This window comes from Micropterus salmoides, unplaced genomic scaffold (assembly GCF_014851395.1).
Source record: "Micropterus salmoides isolate LMB-PRFRI ecotype aquatic unplaced genomic scaffold, ASM1485139v1 Ms_hic_scaffold_1, whole genome shotgun sequence".
NCBI lineage: Eukaryota > Metazoa > Chordata > Actinopteri > Centrarchiformes > Centrarchidae > Micropterus > Micropterus salmoides.
Window position 1 is genome coordinate 14,554,959 of NW_024040040.1, and position 7,920 is coordinate 14,562,878.

The 7,920-nt window shown below is 40.1% G+C and overlaps 1 protein-coding gene across 1 annotated transcript in view; it reads right to left on the minus strand.

Moving 5' to 3' along the window:
- LOC119902956 (fibroblast growth factor 14-like) overlaps positions 1 to 7,827 on the minus strand; it is a 78,763-nt gene extending 70,936 nt beyond the window's left edge. The window contains exon 1 of the mRNA XM_038719371.1: positions 7,690 to 7,827. The gene's annotated coding sequence lies outside the window, so the exon portion shown is untranslated. The remainder of the gene's footprint in view (positions 1 to 7,689) is intronic.
- Between the last annotated feature and the right edge of the window lie 93 nt (positions 7,828 to 7,920).

Below are 7,920 nucleotides of genomic sequence, written 5' to 3' on the forward strand. Positions count from 1 at the left end.
AATGTGGAGTAATTTAATATTAAAACTGTAATAGAACCATATCCACAGTGGTGTAGTAAACCTACAATTTAACGCTTTTTTTGTTTTGTTTTGTTTAAGCAACCTAGACCTGTGCCCAGGCATAGTCTGGTTTGGCCTGGACTTTTGTTCTGAAGGAAAAGGTTATCTCCGGTTTGCCCGTGCAGCCCTACTAACAGGAGCTGTTTGCAGTTAAACACGTGGTTCCCACACCGTCAGTATCTGGACTGACTGCTAGGAACCGTAACCGGCAACATTTGGGGAGGTGGCGACGCTGAGATGGCGTCACTATTTTGGGTAGAGACCTCCAAATTTTGTCTCTCTTTACTGCTGTTTTACGAGCGCGATTGCAACCGATTGTCGTCACTCCAAACTCCGTCCGAAAATCTGCCAGTTAAATGTCGCCTTTTCTATCGTCAAATGTGCACACCTGTTGCATGACTCCTTTGTGACACTGGGGTGTTGTAGTCAGTTCGGCTTGCATATTATGGTCAACGAAACAGAATCTGATCTGAATTGAAGTCTCATCCTTTATAAGTAGGCTACTTGTTTCCTCCACATTGTTGAAGGATCATCAAATAATTTATTCGATCATTAGAGTTGATATTTTGTTGAATTAAGTGCTGCTTGTTGTAGCCTATTTAATGTACACTGAAACCTGAGCTGAAAATGCTGCAGTGGTCTCAGGAGATCAAGCTGGCGCTGTCCATAGTGCTGAATCGAAACCCACAACACTAAACAGACACGCGCGGGAAACCTTATCACTGGTGAGTTTAATTACCACACGCGAGGTCTGTGGACCGTAATAACAGTGTCTGTGACATTTCAAACCGATTGAACAAACAAAACCACAACGAAAAAACAATAAACTGACTTCATCTCTCTACAATGCACAAAGCAAATAGCCTATCTTCGTGTGTCTACATTTTACCGGGAAAAATAATTAAAAATGTTAGTGAATGATAGAAAACGTCTGAAAAGACGGAATAATCAATCTAGCACGCATCATCAAATCTTTCAGAGCGTTTAGGCATCTTGAAAGGCTTTTAAAACACTGCATCCTTTCTCTGGCATTGGTCTGCAAATCAGCCAATTTATAAACCTAAACCCAAACAAGCCGTTTTACTGAGAGAAGGGAAGGGGAACGACTTTTATGCACAAAGTGCCTTTGATGTTTGCAGGGAAATACAATCCCCTCTCTGAGCTGACAGAAATGACTGTGAGGACCTGGGAACTTAAGAAGAAAATTCAACACATTTCAATCTCAACAAAAAAACATAAAATGACATTTTCAAGAGAATTGGTGGCAAGCTGTAGTTACATTTAAGTATATACACACACACACACACACACACACACATATATCTATATCTATATATACAGTGGGGAGAACAAGTATTTGATACACTGCTGATTTTGCAGGTTTTCCTACTTACAAAGCATGTAGAGGTCTGTAATGTATCATAGGTACACTTCAACTGTGAGAGACGGAATCTAAAACAAAAATCCAGAAAATCACATTGTATGATTTTTAAATAATTAATTTGCATTTTATTGCAAATAAAATGCAAACTAATTAATTAGACAAAGTACATCATCAGAAAAGCAGAACTTATTATTTGGTACAGAAACCTTTGTTTGCAATTACAGAGATCAAACGTTTCCTGTAGTTCTTGACCAGGTTTGCACCCATCTTCAATGCTCTTACTGAGGGAAGGAGGTTGTTGGCCAAGATCTCGCAATACATGGCCCCATTCATCTTCCCCTCAATACGGTGCAGTCATCCTGTCCCCTTTGCAGAAAAGCATCCCCAAAGAACGATGTTTCCACCTCCATGCTTCACAGTTGGGATGGTGTTCTTGAGGTTGTACTCATCTTTCTTCTTTCTCCAAACACGGCGAGTGTAGTTTAGACCATAAACCTCTATATTTGTCTCATCAGACCACATGACCTTCTCCCTTTCCTTCTCTGGATCATCCAGATGCTCATTGGCAAACTTCAGACGGGGCTGGACATGCGCTGGCTTGAGCAGGGGGACCTTGCGTGTGCTGCAGGATTCTAATCCATGACGGCGTAGTGTGTTACTAATGGTTTTCTTTGAGACTGTGGTCCCAGCTCTCTTCAGGTCATTGACCAGGTCCTGCCGTGTAGTTCTGGGATGATCCCTCACCTTCCTCATGATCACTGATGCCCCACGAGGTGAGATCTTGCATGGAGCCCCAGACCGAGGGAGACTGACCGTTGTTGTTGCCTTCTCACCAAGCTGCTTGCCTATTGTCCTGTAGCCCATCCCAGCCTTGTGCAGGTCTACAATTTTATCCCTGATGTCCTTACACAGCTCTCTGGTCTTGGCCATTGTGGAGAGGTTGGAGTCTGTTTGATTGAGTGTGTGGACAGGTGTCTTTTATACAGGTAACGAGTTCAAACAGGTGCAATTAATACAGACAATCAGAGGAGAACAGGAGGGCTTCTTAAAGAAGAACTAACAGGTCTGTGAGAGCAATAATTCTTACTGGTTGGTAGGTGATCAAATACTTATGTCCATCCATCGTCAACCGCTCATCCTGTGTACAGGGTCACGGGGAGGGGCTGGAGCAAATCCCAGCTGACATCGGCGGATGGCGGGGTACACCCTGGCCAGGTCGCCAGTCATAGACAAACAACCACTCACGCTCACACTCACACCTAAGTACAATTTAGGGTCACCGCGTGTCTTTGGACGGTGGGAGGAAGCTGGAGCACCCAGACACAATAAGAACACACAGAAAGGCCGGGGCTTGCTGTGAGGCAACAGCGCTAACCACCGCACCACTGTGCCGCCCCAAATACTTATGTCATGCAATAAAATGCAAATTAATTTTTTTAAAATCATACAATGTGATTTTCTGGATTTTTGTTTTAGATTCCATCTCTCACAGTTGAAGTGTACCTATGATAAAAATTACAGACCTCTACATGCTTTGTAAGTAGGAAAACCTGCAAAATCAGCAGTGTATCAAATACTTGTTCTCCCCACTCTATATATATATATATATATATATATATATATATATATATATATATAAAAACAAGTTGAGCCAAACTGCTTTAGTTCTCTTCCTGAAGTGAAGCGAGAGTATATGTATACTGTATTGTAGATGTATTTGGTTTTACTTTCCATCAGGCAGCAGGGGACCTGTAGGGGTGGTGATGGCGCATACATAATAATAATAATATTGCCTTTGGTGTGGGAGACCTGGGTTCGATTCCCACCGTGACACATCCAGTAGGAGCAAGACACTTAACCCAGAGGCGTGCTACCTCTGACATGTATAGCCATTGTAAGTCACTTTGGATAAAAGCGTCAGCTAAATGAATAAATGTAATTTATTTCAGCTTAGGGCATTTATGAAGCCCTAAGCTGAATTTGATCCCTCTTCAAATTGCATCAACTGTATGATAAGTCATAGTCATATGAGTAAAAATTTCAGAGGCAAGAGTAAATTAATGCTGCAGAGTACAAGTACAAAATTTAGTGTTTATACATAGTATTTTACTGTTGTACTAAACACACCCTGAAAATCTCTTTTTTGCTGAACACAAGTGGTTTATCTCTTCACTGCAGTAGAGGTGTGCACTCTAGGGTATGTCACTACACTGTGATATCATTGTTGGGTGTGGTTATGGGTGCAGCACAGAATATATATAATAAAAAAACATATGGCTTAATTAAAACCTTAAATTGTTACAAAAAAGCTAACAATAGTGTGCTGTAGGCTGGCAGTTATACTAACATACAATATTTTTTCTGACTTTTTGTAATTTTATTTGCAACCCTATCTTTTTAATTAAAAGTATCTTTCCAACTCAAACTGACAAGACTGTAAATATAGACTTACAGATATGTACTGGCTGTAAAGGAGCAACATGTACCCTTAAAATGGATAAATAATTACCACTTAATGTTTGTATTGTTAATGTTTGCTACCATCACCGTGTAACCTGCTAGCCTTATGTTTAATTTTATATTGCATGCCACTGGTCAGACTTGCCAGTACATCTGAAGGATTGCTTTATGGCACCAAAGAGAAAGATATTAGGTGCTCTTTTGTTGGAAAAACGTTAAAGATTAATAGGGAAAAATCACTTCAACATTATTCTCCTCAATAAAGGTAAACATAATAAAGAGCAGGTGGCTGGATAAGCCATTGCAGCCTCTTTCCAAGAAGGGTTTATGGGAAATGAAGTCTTAGTTTTGAGAAACATCAAATGTAGTGTGACATACAACCCACCAACTACACCAGAACTATCACAGTTAATTTGACAATGGTCTGTGGATGTTTAAACTTGCTACCCATAGCACCTTTAATCTCTCACCAAACATAAAACAGGCAAATACAGCCATGGGAATGTTCAAGGCATTTGGATTTTTTTAAGTTGTCATGCACACACATGCTAAATTCTGCTATGGTACAATTGACCAATTACAGACAAACACTGAACTTCTTGGAACAAACTCTCAGCTACACTGCAGTATCAGCAAATTAATTCAAACAGCCACGTCTCCTGCTCATCATCTTGTATATTGAGACATTTGGATCACAACATGAACCACACATACACACACACACACACACACACACACACGCACAGTCATTACCGCAGGATGCCTGATGCCTGGCAGATTTCTTTTTTCACACTCTGTTCACGACATTTATTGTTCCGAGGAGCTCAAGGCTGCAGCATGAGATTGTTGTCATCAAGCAGCAAAATATCATCTGTGTGCACAGAGCGGCTTCAGCGGCACACAGCCACAGCTGCACGTGTGTATACAGTGCGTTTTGTCATACAAAGCAAATAGTGTGGTTGGGGAAGGAAGAAGAAGAGCAGCAAAGAAGGAAAATGAAAGGAGTGAGGGTGCAAGAATACAGAGAAAGAAGAAGGTGTGGGAGGAAGAAGGGTGCAAGAGAATAAAAAAGACTGAAACGTATGAGTGAGCCTGTGGGGATTCATAAAAAGCAAATGAACCAAGAAAGAGCTGACTTTTAATAACAACCGTCTAAAGCTTCTCACCTTGTTATAAATGTCTGCAATTTTTTTTTATTGCAGGGGTGTAGCTAGAAAGTTCAGGGCCCCTGAAAACACAGCTCCAGGCCCCATTTTCTTTTTTAAAAAGACACAGTGGCAGGTTTTGAGGAAAACACATTCATAACATAAATCCAACCTGTTACTAATCTTTCATTGTGTAAAATACAATAGAAACATTTTACCTCATGTAGATTTGGTTGTATTTTAAGTCTGATTTATTTCTATTAGTACAGGGCATTTTTTTAACCAGTGAATAATAATTCCCCTAGCTAACATTGCTTACACTGTATTCTGTATTTTTCTGGGAATTTCGAGATTTTAGTTTTGACCCAGTCTTCCACCAGGGTTCCCTAATTCTCTGAAATTTATTCCACGCAGCATGGAAAGTACTTTGAAACAAAAAAACTGTAACATTTCTGCCGGTCTATAATTTTCTTAAAATTCCCTGGAAAAAAATATGTAATCTGCAGGGATGGAAAGAGTACTACCTTTATTCAAGTAGTAGGCCTAGTACTGTTACATTACTCAAGTAAAAGTAAAGATGTACTAAAAAGTTAAAATGTACTCTGAGTAAACGTTACTGCCTTGCATTTTTTAAAAGGAGGGGCTGGGGTTAGGTTATATGATGATGACTGATGATGTTATGATAGAACTATTCAATTAAAGAACATCTTTAAGCTACAAAATAAAATGTACCAACATTTCAGTCTATAAATACCACACCACAAAGCCCTAACATCCAAACAATATAATACATGTCTATGGACATGTGCAGCCGGTGCGTACAGCTTATGATCACTTATGAATATACAACCACCATCCTCTGTAAACTATTGGCACCGTGGCCAGTGAAACAAGCTGTATAATACGCTACAGAAATTAAATAACCTAACACTATAACAGCAGAATAAAGCATCACAAAGGCAGTCAACACAGAGATGTAAATAGTATAAACTCCACAGCAGCGGCAGCCCTCATTCTGGTAGTCTTAGAAAACGCAAAGTCTTCCACAATCTGCCCTAGGTTCAACTCTGCTCGGCCATTCACAATACAAACTATAACCAGTCCACGCAGACTCTCTGTTCCTTGTACTCCTCAAATTTAAACATCTGGAGCTAAAAGAGTGTGCAAGAGTGTGTTAATAGTAGTCACAAACAGCAGAAAGGCCTCACACATCTCACTGAAGGTAAAATTTCCTGGGTAAATGTAGAAGTCACCGCTGGAGGACCCAGCATGAGATTAATAACATTTAGTGTTTCAGCCAGACCCAGCATGCACATCATGGGCATGTTTGATTTGGGTCACTTAGTGTGCTCACTGGGTGGTGCATTAAATCAGTGATTAATTAAGGTTTCTTTTAGCACATTCATAAAAATACTTTGAATAGCAATGGCTGCAGTTCCAAGGGAAAAGAACAATATGGCCTGTATCCAGGGAATATGATATAACCTTATAACAACCAGAGTCTTATTAGATTGAGAATCTAATTTTCAAAATCATTTAATGAATACCTTTTTCGGTAAAGTCCAATGTTTGCAACCCATCATAGACTTATTATAGGCTACTGAATCATGAAAACTGAAGTGACCCCGTATTACAACCTAAAGCCAGAGACTTTTTATTTAGAGTTTGCTAAAGCTTAAAACCTAAATATCTGGCAGCACATACAAGCCGCTGAGCCCAAATCTATGTGGTATCACGCCATCTGCTGGTTGCCAAGGAAAACTACAAGCACCCTGGAAGGAGTTTTTCATTTTGGGAAACTGTTTAATCTAGCAAATGACGGTAATGCAACATTTATGGATGCCAACCGCCATAAAACTATAAAATAATAATAATAAGAAGGCCTGCTAAGTTGTATCCTTTGATTAAAAATGACTGTAAACATTGTTACTGGAAAAGAAACTCTGAAGTGAAGCCTGTCATTCTGACCGCAGGACAAACAACAGAAAGTTAATATAAATTAAATGAAACAGCAAAATTAATTCAGATACTGCAACAACAAGTTTTCCAGCGGAAGTAACGTCAGTTAGTTAGCTAGCTTTAGTGCTTGAAGTGGGCCGGTGTTCTGTCGATTTATGCTACCTATCGAGATGTGCTCCTTAGCGGTTCCGCGCATGCGCACAACCCACAAGCGTGGTCTTTTTCCACGCCCATACATCTGTTGGACACGCTGTCGAGAAAGTCACTGATCGTCAGCAATTTCAAAAAGAAAATAATTACTAGTCTATCAGAATACTACCCCTGATATCTTAAATAAAAAGGGCATAATATAGTATTTCAACATGTCCCATCTCCTTACAGTACACATGGAGTGAGTAGTGGTGCAATACAAAATGATTATGTAGTGGGAGCATTATTTGATAGGGGATATTAGTCATTATCAGAATATGCTAACGTTACCCCTGAAATGATGTTATAATATAATCAAAAACAGAAGACGTCATAATACCTATACCTTTAAGAGACTGGAAATGGCAACACGGTAGCATTTTTCGATAGGGCAGAGCTACTCGATAGACTCTGCTATCGATTTGCGCTAGAGTAGCATTTTTCGACAAGGCAGCATATATCGTCAGAACACCGGTACCGACTGGTACTCACCGGTATGCAGGACAGGTGTCGCCGCGAACCGGCTGCAATTTACTCTTTCGGGCCAGTTTTGCTCGTCAAAATTACATCCACAAAAAGTGCCTCTCTTTGCCACCGACAGGCTCAGACTGGTTACGAGTGACTCATGATGATTTTACTTTAACAGGTAACAGAAGTCTCGCTAAAGAACAATTCTTGCTCTGAAATCTCGTGAGAGGCGAGTTGTTGCAGGTAAACGCCGTT